We start from the raw sequence: 17,106 nt of genomic DNA, 5'->3' as shown, positions 1-17,106 counted from the left end.
CACCACTTATCGCCAGAATGTCTTAAATAGCATGAGGAGGGCAGCCAGAAAACTCACCAACTTTGTGAAGGCCAGAGAAATAGTGCAAGGGACAGAGGAGGCCCCTGGAGCCTACTTAGAGAGGCTGAAGGAAGCCTACCGCCAGTATACCCCCGTGGACCCAGATGAGGCTGCCAACGCCCCAATTCTCAAAGTGGCCTTTGTAGCCCAGGCAGCGCCCGATATCCGCAGGAAAATTAAAAAACAAACAAACAAACAAAACGCAAAGGTTTTATGGGCCACACCCTTGAATGGACTCCCTCCGGCTGACTATCGCCAGACGCCTGGCAGACGACCGCTCTGCTGATATCACACCGGAAGCTGATATCTGTACGCACAGCTGAAGAATTGGATGGGAGGGGCACCCACCGGGAGCGCCTCCAACGTTCCAGCCTTGCAGCCTTTGTCCCCTGATAATGTCCAGAACCCTGAACGAACTTTAGTATGCATTATATGGTGTGAGGAGGAAGCAGTGGGGATTTTGACACCAAGCATTTGCCGTTTACAGGCGGCTACCTATTCGTGTGGGTGTGTAGTGGCCCATCCACCGTGGGTACCCTCTCCTTGGGGGGCAAGGTTGTCCTCCACCCATCAGGGGTACCATCATCCCCCGGGGATTGAGGGGTTTTATCTCCACACCATAGGGTTCGACGCTTGGAGGTATCCCGGACCTTGTTTCCCTAACCAACTCAAACGTCCGGGTAACCCCAACCCCCCTTCCAGACCCATACCATGACTGATCTGTGGTGGGAAGAGCCCTGGCATTCTTGGGGTTGGTGGGTGGGAGTTATCTCAACTGCCCTTGTCACGTGGATGTGTCTCTCTTTTTTTGCTGGCACGAGCGCCATAGAATTTGCGGGAAAAAGCGTCCCTCCTCCATCCTGCTGACAGTTCTCCTTCTCTTCCTAGTTGGGGAACCCGCCTGCGCTCTGGCCCAGGGGGAAGTAGGGTCCTGGATCTCCCAGGTAAACATTACCCGCATCATGGTCACGCGGGGCATCTACAACCCTTACAACCGCTGGCTGCAAACGGCAGAAATGGTAGCTAAGGCGGAGAATACGACCCGTTGTCTTGTTTGTGCCTTGGGACCTCTGGATGCGGCTGGGGGCATGCCCCTGCTTCCATTGCCTCTTAATCGGACCCGAATCCAGTATACTGGAAGTAAATTCCAGTGGGGCCCATACTGGAATCATCCCTATCCCCTCCGGGTTTATCGGATTCCCGGATGGTTCTGTGTCAACCAGACCAAAGATGCCACCCTTGGACACAATATAACTTTTACTGGGCGCTCCTCATGCAAGTGTACGTGTAACCCCACTGATACCACTGAGTGTGGCGGAGCCTGCACCAATTTAAATCTTTTAGCTTTTAGTTCTATGGGTGACCATACGGCCACCCAGAACAAGGATCCTGTATATTGGATTTGTGGGACAAAGGCTTTCCACCACCTCCCCAACGGTTGGTGGGGCAATTGTTATCCAGCCTTCCTTTTACCCCCCATGTGGCTGCTCCCTACCACCTTATTTCCCCATCGCAATCACAGATCTGTTGATATCACGAATATAGCCTCAGGGAGCAAGCAGACATGGGGAAAGGATGAATGGCCACCTGAGCGAATAATTGCCCACTATGATCCGGCCTCCTGGAATCCTGATGAGTTAGTAGCAGGTGCCAGAGAGCCCATTTACAATCTAAATCGCATAATCCGACTCCAGGCAGTAGTAGAGATTGTGGCCACCGCCCTTCGCCTTGTTGCTACCCAGCTGGATGAGACCCGCACTGCTGTCCTCCAGCTGCGTTTGGGAATGGACTTTATTCTGGCCAAACAAGGAGGATTTTGTGCTGCCCTCAACCTGACTGGTGGAGCATGCTGCTTCAATATTTCAGATCATGGTGAAGCCATCCGTAATCTAGCCGCAAGTATTGAGAAGGTGGCACACGTCCCTGTACAAATGTGGGAAGGATGGAATATGTCTTGGCTAGATAGGTTTTTGCCAAATGGGTGGCTCAGAGGAATGTTTTTTATGCTCTTAGGACCAATTTTATTTTTATTGCTTCTTTGCTTCTGTATTCCCTGCTTGGTGCAATGCTTGCAAAATATGGTGCACAAAACAATGTTGCGCATGATGGGTCCCCGAGTGATAGCTTTGATGCGTGAATACCAGCCTATTGCCTTGGACGAGCCAGAAGGCTGTCCAAAAGAAGAGGAGGGAATGAAGGAAGGGACGGTTTAGCTCTGTCGCAATATAGATTGCAATATAGATTGCCTGAGCAGCTTTGGCTTTAGATTCCAATAAAGATTGCTTAAGCAGGTTTGGCTTGTGACACTGGTCAAGTAAAGAATAAGAGAAGCCACGTAGGCCCAAAAGACAGGGAAATGGGTGAGGAACTTGCTTAACGTGATTATCCTCCTAAGGTAAGATGCTAGGTTGGCAATTGGTGGTTGGTGGAAGGAAGGTGTACCTATAGGTTGGCAATTGGTGATTGGTGGAGAAATGTGTACCTACAGTATAAAAATGCCTGCCAAATGCCATGTATTTACAGCCAGTTTTCAGGAGCTATCCTGCTGGTTGTCTCTGTGCACAGATTGTCTCTGTGTACAGATTTCAATAAACTCTTTTTCTCCAAAGAAGATTTTGCTTTCCTGGTACTTTTGTTCCCTCCAAGGTCCGGGGATGGCGAGGCTGATGGATCCCTAGGTAAATAAGGCTTCAGAATAAGTCATCAATTTCCAAGACTCCTAAGATATGTTAAAATGCTGCTTTCTCCTAATCAGACTTTAGTCTAGATCAGGGCGACCTGAGAAGGACAAAATGATGTTCCTCCATTCCACAAAGTAGAATCCAAGAGGACTCAGTTGCATTTTAATTTATCAGTGATGACAGGACATTGTCTTCCACCATCCCCAGAGGCATCAAGATAGTTTAGGGTGCAAAAAAGCTCTGTTCTTCCCCTCCTTGTTCCCCAGCCTGAGGTTACCTTCCTCTGTTTAATGAGGAAGGGGCAGCCTTGGATAGCACATGGGAGCTTTTTAGCTCCCTCTTCCAGTGGATATCTCAAGGATCCCTTCAAAAGGTCCCCTTTATTGCGGGTGGGGACTTGGGGTGAAACACAAGGAGCTAATGCCAGAAATAATTATCTCAAGCACATGCAGTAGTGATTTCCGCACATGGACAGCTTGTTATGGATCCAGGCCAGTGTATTTTTTCAAATGCATGTAAAGATTTCTTAAAAGTTATTAAAACTGCTGACAGTCCACAGAGAACCATCAGACAGTTGAGGATTAGTTCAGTTGAAATGCAGTTAATCTTATTTAGAAAATCAAAAGGATATTCATGTCCTAAAACTTTCAGTTTGAAGTGGCAGTTTCATTAAAATTTGAAGCTTTGATAAACTATAAATATTCAGAGCAGGAGTTTTACCAGAAGAAACACAGACCTTGGAAAGTAGATTATGGAGTTTCCAACTGAGAGCTTGCAAGGCTAAAGTGGATGATAGAATAATTAAAGCCTATATTGTCTTAACACAAAGTGGAATCTTAAGACTGTGTATTGTAACCTGTGAAATAAATCTCTGATCAGGTCTGTTAGCAGAAAAAATGAATAAAGACTGTGATATATTCGTTAGTAATTTCTCAACATGAGATTATTCTAGTAATAGAAATGCACTGAATGCAAAATACCTGTGAATAGTGTAAGTGCTTTGTATTCTGCATGTTATTGTCACAGGAATGTTGGAAGCTGCCTTCTACAAAACCAGCCCACTGGTGACTGAGTAGTTTCTGTCCATCTTCTCTGCTTCACCTGTTATAAAAATCTCTAGCAGTAAATCGCTCTTTTGTTTCCAAAGAGAGGACACAAATAAAATCAAGCGACTCTCTCACAGAAAGCACAGGGCAGAGAAGGTAGGGTGTTTCTTGTTTCAATATTCTTGCTTCTCTCTCTCTCAGAAGCCACACCTCGAAGCAGAAAACTTAAGGTCTAAACTCCATGGGAGAGGGGTGGGGAAATTCTTGCATAGCCCCAAGTTTTTTGTTCTTTTTAATGCGCAGCATGTAATTCCCTTCATCAGTTCCTCCCTCGGTCCCTAGTGGTATGTGCATGCATGAAAGAGCAGAGAGGCGGGACTTTTGCAGAAACATGACATTTCCTTGACTGAGGTAAGAAGGGAAAATCCCCCCTTTTGCCTCTACTGTAAGATTAGTATGAAAGAAATAGGTGAGAGAAATTAATGCAAGAACTTGCAAAGGGAAACTATTTCTTTGATAGGACCGGAGAGAGAATTATGGAGGCTTCTGTTGAAATTGCAAGCTATCCTAAACAGTTTTGCTGTGATTTTTTTGGAACTTTATATTTATGTTTGTAGCATTTAAATCATTTTAAATTTAAGAGGAGAGTGCCAGCACAATTCTATACATGACTACTCAGATGTAATTCCTATAGGGTTCAATAGGGCTCATAGATATGTCTGTATAAATGCAACTCTAAATGTATTAAACATTTATATATGAAATTATTTCAGGAGGATGGGGCTGCAACAGTGATTACAACAAAACAAGCTGCTTAACAGAGTGGCTGTAGTTGGTGGCTCTTGGAGTTTTAGTAAAATACAAAGTAGATCCCAGACACACAAGCTTGAAGTCTGCCCTCCACTAATTTATTTAGTATTTTAAAATGTACATTAAAGACACCAGGAACTCTTATCAATATTTCCCAGTTGATTGGAACCGACTGATATATCCTACATTGAACCTATACACATTTGCCTGGAAGTAAGTTCTATTGAACTTCTTCCATCTCACATACAAATAAACATGTTTCTAGAGGCTGCTCTGCAAAGTAAATGTGAACATATAAGGAAAGAAGCAAGATCTTTACTGTGGTTACCCCATCTTGCAGCAGCTAGTCATATACCCACAAGCTGCTGCTATCACCACCTCAAAGGGCTTGAACCTGGGAGACCTGAATTCAAAACCTCCCTCAGCCATGAAGCTCACAATTTAACACTGGGGTAATTGCTACAATTTAATTTCAGTGGATGATGTATGCTGCCCGCAATCGTTGTCCACTTTCATGAGAATAAGTTGCATTAAGATCCTTTCTTAGTTGAACCGGGGGAGGGGGAAGCCACAGAGGGGTTGACTTAGTCGTACCTCCTCCTCACAAGGGGGGAGGATGGGGACCTAAACCCCAACCATGGGACCTCCTAGATGTCCCAACAAGTGTAGGTTCTACCAGCCTCCAATGGTTGCTGCACCTCAAATAGAATGTTACAGAACTGGAGCAGGTTAAGAAAATGGCAGCCAAAATGATAATGTGGCTAGGAACAACTCCTCTATGAGAAAGGATTTGGAAATTTATGGGGGGGGGGAGGGAAGGGGGGACATGATAGTGCTGTATAAGATTATGCATGAAATGCAGAAAATGGAAATCAGTAAGTTTTTATCTCTCCCTGAATATACTAGAATCCAAGGACATCCAATGCAGCTGAATGTTGTAAGAGTCAAGACAGACACAAGTACTTCAGACAGAGTACAGATAATGTATAGATCGTAATGTCTATAAAGTAATGGCCACCAGCTTGGATGTTTTAAAAGGTGGGTAGACAAATTCATGGAGGTTATCAATGGTTATTAGGCTGTGTACTACCAGAGAGAATATGCTTCTGAATACCAGTTGCTGAGGAGGTCTGTTGTGTCTGTATCGCTTGCAGACTTCTCATAGCAATCTGGTTGGCCAGTGTGACAACAGCATGGCAGTCTGATCTAGCAGGGCTCTTCTTATAGTCTTAACTCCTAATCAAGTATTGTGTCTCATTTCAAAGGAAATTCAACCTTGAGTAGTATTAACATAACACTGGCGATTAAGAGATGTCATGTTATAGTGAAAAATGTCCTAGCCAATCTAATTTATATTTAATTAAAAATGTTATAGGAAATGAATTAATCTGAGATGTCAACAGGCAGGAAATTGAAAGGAAATTGAGAACATGTATAACTAATTTTGGATTATTATTTTTCTAAACATTTTGTTAAACAGTACAGGCATTTCAGCAGTGAAGCAGAACCCTGTATCAGTTAGACCTAAAAAATAAAAATTGGGGGGGGGGATGGCTTTGTGTTTAAGAACTGCTTTTTAGGTGTGCAAATACAATTTTATGCTTAGTGCACTTAAATAATTTTAGGAATATAAACTATCATTTGTTTTTAGAAAATATCTACTTATATAGACAAGTAAATAATTAGAAATGTTATGTTGGTAAACTGTTTGGTACTGTGATACAACAAAATGTTATAAAATAGGGGGAAATGACTATCAGCAAAAAAATCCTGCAAGATGAACAAGCACAGATTGCAAATGCAAGTTGCAGATGGTGCTGGGAAAACATCCCTCAGGTCAATTCAAACTGGGCTGAGCAAACTAAGCAGGTTTTGTAAAATCAGGAAACAGGTATATGATGGGATCTGAATTTCAAAAACCCTGTTTGGAAATTCAGATGCCATAATATACCTGATGACCTAACTGGGGTTATAACAGGGTTCAGATACCTCCCAAAAAATTGCTACACTGTGAGCTTCTCTGCCCTACTCTCCATTCTCTTCAGTGTGGTATAGTGGTTAAGAGCAATAGACTGGTAATCTGGGGAACCGGGTTCGCATCTCCGCTCCTCCACATGCAGCTGCTGGGTGACCTTGGGCTACTCACACTTCTCTGAAGTCTCTCAGCCCCACTCACCTCACATAGTGTTTGTTGTGGGGGAGGAAGAGAAAGGAGAATGTTAACTGCTTTGAGACTCCTTCGGGTAGTGATAAAGCCGGATATCAAATCCAAACTCTTCTCCTCCTCTTCTTCTTCTTCTTCTTCTTCTTCTTCTTCTTCTTCTTTTCCCACTTACCTGTCCTTATGTGGACAGCCGCTAAAGAAGGGAGGTCTCTCTAGTGGAAGATCTCCATTACTCATTTCCTAGCATCTCAGATACTGCAACAGTGGCAGCAGAGGTACTCTAGGGAATTTAGTTTTCCCAGGACACCTAACTTCTTCAAGCAGAATAAAATATTTTAGGACTAAAGTATAGAACAAAGTATCTTAGTGCGTGGGAAGGTGCTGACATCACTGGTAGGCGATAGTTAATTCAAACAGACTGTCTGCAACCAGACGGTATACTCTCCCAAGCCACTGGAAAAACAAGTGTCTTGTTTACAAAGGGAACAGGCAACCTGATACGAACTGTTCAGTTTAGTCAATCATGTTCACGTAGGATTAATTCAAACTGAAAACAGTTAAGATATAAATAAATGAGAACTGATGAACAAAGACAATGAAAGTCAGAATGATTCTATAACAGAATGTGGAGGATCATTAATTGTACCTACACAAGAGTCATTTCAAATTCCAAATTCAATTGTAACGCAGGAATTGTTTTAAAAGTTTTAGTAGGACTTTTCAGGGAGATGCCCTGGTACTGACTTCTAATTAACTTCTTCTACAACCTTTCAGGATGACTGTAAAAGTGTTCAATAGACTGCCAGTATAAACTAGTACTCTAATTACTACCTTTATCTAAACAACTCCAAAAGCTATAACTGGAAGTACAGTCAAATAAAATGATGCATCAAGGAAAAAGACAACATTATATGTCTGATCAATAATTATTTAAAGTAAAATATGAACAGGTGCTTTGGATTAAAAAACTGGAGACAAGTTTTTCAATATGCAGGTGCAGCCTTCATGCAAAGATGGTGCCACACTCTTCCCACCTCTTCTATCTTTTTGATGCACATAGTAAGTAGCATGATGGGTTTCTGCACATATCTATGTGTAATATGATATGTATAAATTCTATGTTATAATAATCTTTGCAATGATATACCTGATCTTCAGCAAATACAATGTAGAATGAGCTACTTACACCAAATGCATAATTGCCTAATGGCTTTATCAATAATAAGCAAGATAACTGTCAATTATTAAAGACAGAAATGTGATATAAACAACTTATTTACAATATATTCTGATACCATTTCTACAAGGCTTCAATCATAAATCTTTATTCAGGTTTATGACTCAAGATCTTTTAACTAGAACTGCTGGAAATGAAAACAGGGGGGTTTTTTTCTACACACAAAGCATATGCAACTAAGTATAGCTTGCTGTGCTATGACTTAAATAATAAATGCAAGGCAAACACTTCACTTTTTAATGCAATTATTTTCTGGTAAAATTGTTATCTGTAGAAAGCAGAAAAGCTCTGTATAATTGTCCTTCAAAAAACTATATTTAAAGAAATGCAGATGTATAATCACGCCCCTAATTCCATGCACAGACACGAGAAGAACACTGAAGACTAGGTGGCAGTTTAGCAAAGTAACTCTGAAAGTATGCAGAAAACCATGAATTTCAATTAGTGTTGTTGTTGTTTTTAAAAAAGGAAGGAAAAAAAGCATGTGCAAGAGGCAGGGAAAGTAATAAGGCTGCACATGCTCAGTTAAGAAAATTCTAAAGATAAGCAACAGTACTTGGAAGGGGGTATGTACAGGTGGAAGGAAGAGAAATTGGGCAGATGGGGAAACGGGTTACACTGAATAATATTCAAGTGAAATGAGCATTTAATTCAGACTTTTGGAGGAGGCAAGTGATGGGGGGGGGGGGAGTGATTGAGAAGAATGTAAGCAAACCAAGCATTATGCTCAGCCAACCCCATAGGCATTCTAGGGGAAAGAAGATGTCAGGCAGCTGCAGCAATATCCCCAACCAACATTCCTAAAATAAATAACTTAATTGGAACGACTTTCTGAAGGAAGAACTAAGCATGTAGCAGCACTGAATATGCAGTCTGAGACGTTCCACTTAAAATACTTTTAAAAATACACATTTAATCTGCAAATAATGTTTGGAACTACTAAAACTTATTTTAAACAATGAGCATGGCAATATATTTCTGGCATAAAAAGCCATTTTTGTTGTTCACATTTGTTTAAACTATATGCACTGCAAGTACCTCCATCTTCTTGTAGAAAGACACCATGGATACAAACTGCTCAGTACAAACTATAAATCTTTGAACTTGTATGCTGTTTACAAGATGGACCAATAATATTTAGGTGCTCAATAATTATTTACAGAAAAAAGCAAAATGCTTGCTTGAAAGTTCCGCAAATGATGGTTGCCAACATGCAAGGATATAAAGTTATGTTTTGCAAATTGTCTAATAACCTTATATCAAACCACAAGAAAAGAGAGTCGTACTATGTTCCATCCCAGTGCTACTGAATTCTTATTATAAAGAATATTGTCTTCCCAGAACATCTTCAAAATAATTTTGAAGGCAGATATCCAAAAATAAACCTCCTTCCACCTCTCATAATGTGATCTCATTCTTTTAGAAAGTGTTATTCTCATTATCTGAATAGTAGGTCATCTCACAGGACGCTGTTCCAAGGATACATGAAATAGAGACTCGTCTTTGTAGGCTAAAACACATGCAAACATAAGAATCCGACAGGATCAAACCAAAAGCTGACCTAAGTACGTGTTACAGGAAATGTGAGACTTCTGTGAAGCGACTCACACATCTTCTCAGCAAAAAAAGCACAAGACATGTCCTAATTGCATCCAGTTTTTCCATGCCTCATTCCAATTCATTAGCTGCCATGTGTACCTTGCTAGCAATACAGAACACAGCTTTATGTGTTTCATTTCCCAATGTTACTAGGAGGATGTAGGCCACAAGCAGACACACCCACAACCACACGCCTTTCGTGATACTGCCTAACTGCATCTTACAGCAAGCTCAACTTTCAATTTCATTATGAAATTAAAATACTTAATTAAAATATAGGAATAGTTCTACAGGAGTGAAGGTATATTTCTACTCCAGCAAGTTGCCATCTAAGAAACTGAAAATTTCGCATTATAAGGGTCTGCTTTTATGTTCTGGTTACTCTGATTGGAAACCAAAGACAGTATTTTTAACTGTCCCTTTCCAGCCAACTTTTTTTTAATGCCAGCACACACCATAAGTAATCATGACATTTTATAAACATCTAATCATTAATTCAGACAGTTGCATTATCTTCAATCAATACTGAGCTGCAACCAAGCAACACAGTCTCAGAGACATGTCCCCAACAGAATAATTTGGGAATTACATTTTCAGTGAATTAGCAATGTCCTTTAGCCAACTGTTCACATTGCCCCTGACCTAGGTTAAGACGAATGCCTTTCCCTGCTTAATGTAACCTACTGGTTTTTATTTTTAGCTACAGTACTTGCATCTCTCTATAAATGGGGCAAACTGAATAGAAAAATTGCAAGTACAAATAGAAGCTTTCCATTGTATATAGTGAATGGATGATTAAGATAATAATAAGAATGCCTCAAAATTCATGGGAAGGGATGACTCCTATACTCTATTGCTCTTTAAGTACTATCTTCTGGGGATATATGCAGTATGGAAGCAAATTTGTTTTGCAAAACATACTAACCAGAGTACTAATAGAAACACTTGTAGTAGGAGATAAATCCACCATATGCAAACTTTGCAATCTTTCCCCCTCATTTCCCCTCTTCAAATGACATGGTCACTGCTGCTCTCAGAATCTTACTTAGGAGTAGCAACAGTCACTTTCAACACAATCTTATGCATTTTGAATACCTTTGTAAGCATTCTAGCCAACCTCTTCATCCAAATAGGTATTGATCTATTGGGGAAAGGTTCTGGTGAACCTTGCAAAATATATGACTGCACTGTTGAAGAACATCTGGACTGCATCCCAGCACTCTTTTCTTGCCCAGCAGATGATCCTGTCATCTGTCAGTTAGTGTGGAAAGGGCAGGGAGCTTTCCAAACTGCCTAGCAGAAGGTCAGCACTATAATATAACTGTAGCATTACTGCAGCCACAGCATTGACATTTCAGGCAAGGAAAGGTCACCTGACTAAACTGCAGTGCTCTTTCCCCCATAAATGTGCCCAGTACCTGTTAGATCGTGCTGTACAACTTAGTCAGAATACTCAACTGGAGTATATAATACTATCATGGTGCCAATCTGTTGGGAAAGGATGTCTCAAATTACTCCCCAGAAGCCTAGGCCAGAATGACTGCTCACATATATAATGTTGTAGTTGGTTACTTTTTAAAAATAACTGCTTTTTAAAGACTTATATTCAAAAGTAGGTTTTTTTAAAAAATAAAATAAACAAGATTTATATTTAAATAGAGTTTCTCACCGTGTTTATAGGACACTGGCAAGAGGGAAAATATGACATCTGCACAGCATATATTGGGGAGGTGAAGAATGTCACGTCAGTCTCTCTCTCTCTCTCTCTCTCTCTCTCTGTGTGTGTGTGTAATTTATATTCTTATTTATAAATATTACAACAATTATTTTGCCAAGTTTTAACATTATCAATTTCAACTCCCTTTCCCCCCTTTTTCTGCAGTTCCTTACATTTATTTTCGTCCTTTCCTGCATACTACAAATTGTCTGAACTTATTCTTTTATTTATCTATTCTAATCTCTCTCTCTTCTTTATAACTTGCAGGTTTTTACAATAATCCTGCCAATGTCCTAATCTGTTTACAGTTTGTTTGTAAATATTCAATAAACCACTTCCATTCCTTTCTAAAAAGTTTGTCGTCTCGATTTCTTATTCTTCCAGTAAGTTTTGCCATTTCTGCATACTCCATTAGTTTCTGTATCCAATCTTCTTTCGTCAGGACCTCTTCATCTTTCCATTTTTGGGTAAATAACATTCTTGCAGCTGTAGTTGCATACATAAATTAATTTCTATATTGTTTGAGTCATTCTAATCCTATAATTCCAAAGAGAAAAGCTTCTGGGAGGTTTTACGGTCATCTTAAACATATTTTTCAATTCATTATATACCATTTCCCAGTAAGCTTTAACCTTATTACAAGACCACCACATGTGAAAAAGGTACCTTCTTTCTCTTTACATTTCCAACAAGTATTTGACTTTGACTTGTACATTTTTGCCAATCTACTAAGAGTTAGGTACCATCTACATAGCATTTTCATATAATTTTCTCTTAAATTATAACATGATGTAAATTTTATATCCGTGTTCCACAATCGTTCCTATGCTTCCATTTCTATATTACGACCAACATCTATCGCCCAGTGTATCATTGAAAATTTCACTTGTTCTGGTCTTGAAGTTTTCCCACAAGAAAAAACATTTTTTCCAACTTGGCCTGTAATTTTCCATCTGCAGCCATTGTAGTGCCTCAGAATCCCCCCTAGAGGGATTCTTGTTACTTAGTAATCCTTCTCCAGCAATCAATTACTATTACTTATTTCTTCATTGTTTCCAACAACTTTGAATCAAATGTAACCCATCTGGTCTGCAAAATAGGTAACAGATTTTTCTAGTTTAAACAATTCGTTTGACAGCTCGTTTGACAGCTGTCAAATTCCTTCTGTCTCCTCAACAGGCTCACTCGCGGATCGCTCCCGGGTCGGGGGGGGGGGGTACACATCAACTTCTGAAATTCAGTTCTTAACCTCCAGCTCAAAACTTCTGATGTCAATTGTGGAATTAATAACTTTTATCTCACACAGAGAAAGGTAGTCTCTCCAGCTTAGTTATCCGGTTCTTGCTTTAAGTGTCTGAAAAAAGGGGGGGTGCGGACTTCCTTTTTAACACTCCCCCGATCGTACCAAATTCAAGGAGAAAGAAATTTTCAAATCCAAATTCCGTACTACTCACGGGTTATTTCTTTTTGAGTCCAAATGTTCAAGGAAAAAAGTCAGCCCTCTTCGACCATGGCTCGCGGCTTCACTCCACTGAAGTAGCGGTCTACTCACAGCACCACGCCACTCTCCGTACCCTCTCCAAAGCCTTTAAAAAGGCTCTTCGTGGGTCGGGGGGCGCTTAAGGTGCCCGCCGAGTCACCAAGTCCGCAGGCTTCAGCGCCTGCGGTTTCTAAGGGTGCCGCCGTCGCCGCTGCGGCAAGATCCGTCTTCAGTAGAGCCGATTCCCTCCAGAGCTCGGAGGGAATCCGCCATTACCCGATCGTGCTAACCCGGAAGTCCCATTGTAGCTATGACTACAATGATTGTGACCTTGAATTCTAAAGTAAGCAATTCTGTTGCCTGTGTTAAGGACTTGATAAAAGAAAACTCTGCAGCTGAACTAGAAGACGTGACAAAAGAAAACTCTGCAGCTGAACCAGAAGAGATATTTTCAGAGTCAGAGGAGAGGGAAGGAGGAGCGGAGATATTTCAGGAGGAAAAGGCCAACCAAAAACCTACAAATGGGGAATACAAAGAAAATAAGATATGGACAATGAGAATCTGGCTGAAAAGCAAGGATGAAGAAGAGAGAGATCCCCTTATGGGGGGACTGAAAGAACTATGGACTACAAATTTGTGCAAGATGAAAGAGGGAGCCCTTGGGACATTCGGATTATTTGGACTTAAAAGAAGTAAGAAACAGGATCGGGACTCCGCTTTCGAATATGGAGGGCTGGTTGGAAGAAACATTGATCTTATTGGGATAGAGCTCCTTCGAGACTTGGTGGCCAACATAAAAGATTACCAACAAAACCGACGAAGAGGGACTGATAGAGATTTGAAGGCCTCGGACGTGAGAAATCCAGGCTAAGAACTGATATTATGGACACCTCTTTGGGGGATCGAAACCTGGAAAGAGGGGGGGTGAGAATTTTCTTATAAGGTTATGATTTTTATGTCTAGTTATTATGTTTAGTAACTAATATGATAATTGAGAAATTGTTGGAAGGGAATTTAGGTCGACCTTTGGAAAGGATGTAATGATTATAATGGATCTGTGTAAGTTAAAATTGGATAATTAAGAAGAACTAAGTTTTTTAAAAAATGATAATAATATTGTAAAGAAAGGAGATAAGAACTTGCTGAACTAACTATTGGAACTAGGATGCATGAAGGGGGGATGCGGAGAAGTCAGAGAATGGGGTTATGAAAGTAAGAATTTGAAATTGTACATGTTTGTCTGTGTCTTTGTGTGTTTGTTATGTCTATATAAAATGTGAAAACTCAATAAAAAATTTATATATAAAAAAAAGAAAATTTCACTTGTTCATTCTTTGTCTCCCATTCCAATAACATCTTGTACATTTCAGACATCACTTTAACACTACAATTTAACAGGTCTCTTTCTAATTGGGATAGTTGTTCCCCAAACCCCCACTTCATATCCTTTGTAAATATTTCACTCAAATGATGAATTTGTAATCATGTTATTAACATTCCTGGTAGATTCTTAAATTCTTTTAAGTTAAATTGTCCACCCTCCTCTCTAAATAAATTTCTACAAGTTACCCAACTTTCCGTCATATTTTTCTTTTTCACCGCTATGGCCTCCAAAGGTGAAAGCAAAAGTGGTGTTTTATAACTAGTACGTATATTAATAAAATACTTTTTTCAGTCCTTTGCTACTAACTGCAAAAAAAACCCTGAAGGTTTAATAAATCTCCAATAGGCCTCAGATAGGCCATCTACAACCCACCAATATCAGTCTCCAAATCTATTTTCTGCACAGAAAACTTCAAAGGGGAATATGTGTACAGCACAAATTGCCTTATTGCCTTATTTCATCTCAAGCACATGCGACGGTCATGTCCAGGCTTGACTACTGTAATTCGCTCTACGCGGGGCTGCCCTTAAAGCTGTCCCAGAAACTCCAGCGGGTGCAGAATGCTGCAGCAAGGCTCCTCACGGGGTCTCTGCCATGGGAGCATATTCACCCACTGCTTTTCAAGCTGCACTGGCTCCCAGTGGAGTACAGGATCAGATTTAAGGTGCTGCTTTTGACCTTTAAAGCCCTTCACGGCCTAGGACCCTCGTACCTACGGGACCGCCTCTCCTGGTATGCCCCACGGAGAGCCTCAAGGTCCATAAATAGCAACACCCTAGTGGTCCCGGGCCCTAAGGAAGTTAGATTGGCTTCAACCAGAGCCAGGGCCTTTTCAACTCTGGCTCCGGTCTGGTGGAACGCTCTGCCTCATGAGACCAGGGCCCTGCAGGATCTGATTTCTTTCCGCAGGGCCTGTAAGACAGAGTTGTTCCGCCTGGCCTTTGGCTTGGAGCCAATTTGATTCCTTCCCTCTCTTTCTTTTTTCTTTTCCTTCTCCTCCTGCGATGAGGCTACATTTTAATATTTTAATGTTTCAATATTTTAATGTTGTATTTTTAATTTTGTTTCTAAGTTGTAATCATTTAACTTGTTTTTATTATTGCTGGTAAGCCGCTCTGAGCCCGGCCTTGGCTGGGGATGGCGGGGTATAAATAAATATTATTATTATTATTATTATTATTATTATTATTATTATTATTATTTACATCCAAAATCAAATAAAGTTTTTTATTTATAGCAGTGCATATCAAAGCCTTCAGTTGTAACAGAATGCAGAGAGAATGTTTTCACTGTTAAACCTTCCCATCCCAGAAACCTTTTTATTTATTTTGCTTTATTTTTATTTATTTAGCACAATACAGCAGGTTGGGCATCTTTCACTAGTCAGAGTAGATAACAACAGGGAAAATGGATCAAATGCCATGATAATCCATAGTTTATGATTTACTAGGAATGTTTCTATGTTTCTATTTACTCCACTGCTAGCGTGGAGAATTAACTATGATCCCTGGCTTAGTGTTACATCTGAACTGAGGATCGTGGTTTGTTCCACCCATAACAAACCACATTTAGTAACCCAAGAACAAACCTTCATGGTTTGTTTGGTGTGAAACAAATCAGAAGTCCTAATTGCTAAGCCAGGATCATGGTTTGTTGCTCCTGCTGCTCTCATTACGGGAGGTGCAAAATGGGAGCCATATGCATGTTTAAAGTAAACCATTTACCATTAACAATGGTTTACTCTGATGTATAGACACTCCCATTTTGGGACAGCTTCATTTTTTCATTTGCTTGGTGAGTGAAAAAAATTGGATCAGTGAGGGTTTTTAACTGTTTTGGCCTATAGATTCAAGGACAGCGGTCCTATTACAGCCATTCAAAGAACATATGGCGAGGGGAGCTAAAGTGGCCAGAGAGTGCAGGGCTGTGCATACTACCACCCAATATCCCTTACAGACCTGATTAGTTCCACCATCAACCTTCTTGCATTGACCAGGAAGGACTGAAGGCATATTCTAATCTGAATATGCTTACGATCAGAAGCATAACCTGGGTTTCCTAATGCTGTAACATTATAAAGGTAAAGGGACCCCTGAACATTAGGTCCAGTCGTGACCGACTCTGGGGTTGCGGTGCTCATCTCGCTTTATTGGCTGAGGGAGCCGGCATACAGCTTCCGGGTCATGTGGCCAGCATGACTAAGCCGCTTCTGGCGAACAAGAGCAGCGCACAGAAATGCCGTTTACCTTCCTGCCAGAGCGGTACCTATTTATCTACTTGCACTTTGACGTGCTTTCGAACTGTTAGGTGGGCAGGAGCAGGGACCGAACAACGGGAGCTCACCTCGTCGCGGGGATTCAAACTGCCGACCTTCTGATTGGCAAGTCCTAGGCTCAATGGTTTAACCCACAGCGCCACCAGCGTCCCTCTCCTGTAACGTTATAGGCGTGTGGAAAAGATCACATTTCAAACCTTCTACCCAATATGCAAAGGCCCAAGGCTGCAGTTGGAAAGGATGGGGACACTGGAGGCAGGGATTACATGTGTTTCAACATAGCCTTCCCATGTGTTTATGCAGAAACTGATATGTCTGAACCAGCCTTATTTGAGCTCAGAAAAAGTACTGCCAGAGAGATTAAAACTCCCTTTATTCACATACAAAGCCTCTCCTAGCATTACCTTTCATAATGGTCCTCAGTCTTGGTAATTGCTTGATAGTTATTAAAATGACTCTGCTGTATAATTTTAAAAAACGTTGGGTGTTTTTTTTAAAAAAAGGGTTCAAACACAAATGTAATCTATGTTATATGTTCTCTGACTCATATATCCTGGGCTTTGAAATATAGATATTACGCAAATATAATCAGAGCTGCCAAGTATTACAAACAAGTTGAATACTTGTCATAAACGCAAAAAAAAAAGGTGTTT

The 17,106-nt window shown here is 40.8% G+C and overlaps 1 protein-coding gene and 1 long non-coding RNA gene across 17 annotated transcripts in view; one reads left to right on the top strand and one right to left on the bottom strand.

The window, feature by feature from the left end:
* The window catches only part of LRRC7 (leucine rich repeat containing 7), a 184,103-nt gene that overhangs the window by 79,422 nt on the left and 87,575 nt on the right, over window positions 1-17,106 (bottom strand). The window lies entirely within an intron of this gene.
* LOC310847456 lies at window positions 1,779-2,671 on the top strand. 2 transcript variants are annotated; one of them, XR_014565814.1, is made up of 2 exons: window positions 1,779-2,455; window positions 2,497-2,671. It is a non-coding gene; the product is annotated as an uncharacterized lncRNA (long non-coding RNA). The 2 variants fall into 2 exon arrangements; XR_014565815.1 differs by having other exon boundaries at window positions 2,493-2,671.

Source organism: Podarcis gaigeae, assembly GCF_964106915.1.
Source record: "Podarcis gaigeae genome assembly, chromosome: 6".
NCBI classification, from domain to species: Eukaryota; Metazoa; Chordata; class Lepidosauria; order Squamata; family Lacertidae; genus Podarcis; species Podarcis gaigeae.
The sequence above is the reverse complement of the archived record's forward strand: the minus strand, read 5'-3'. Positions and strand labels throughout refer to the sequence as shown.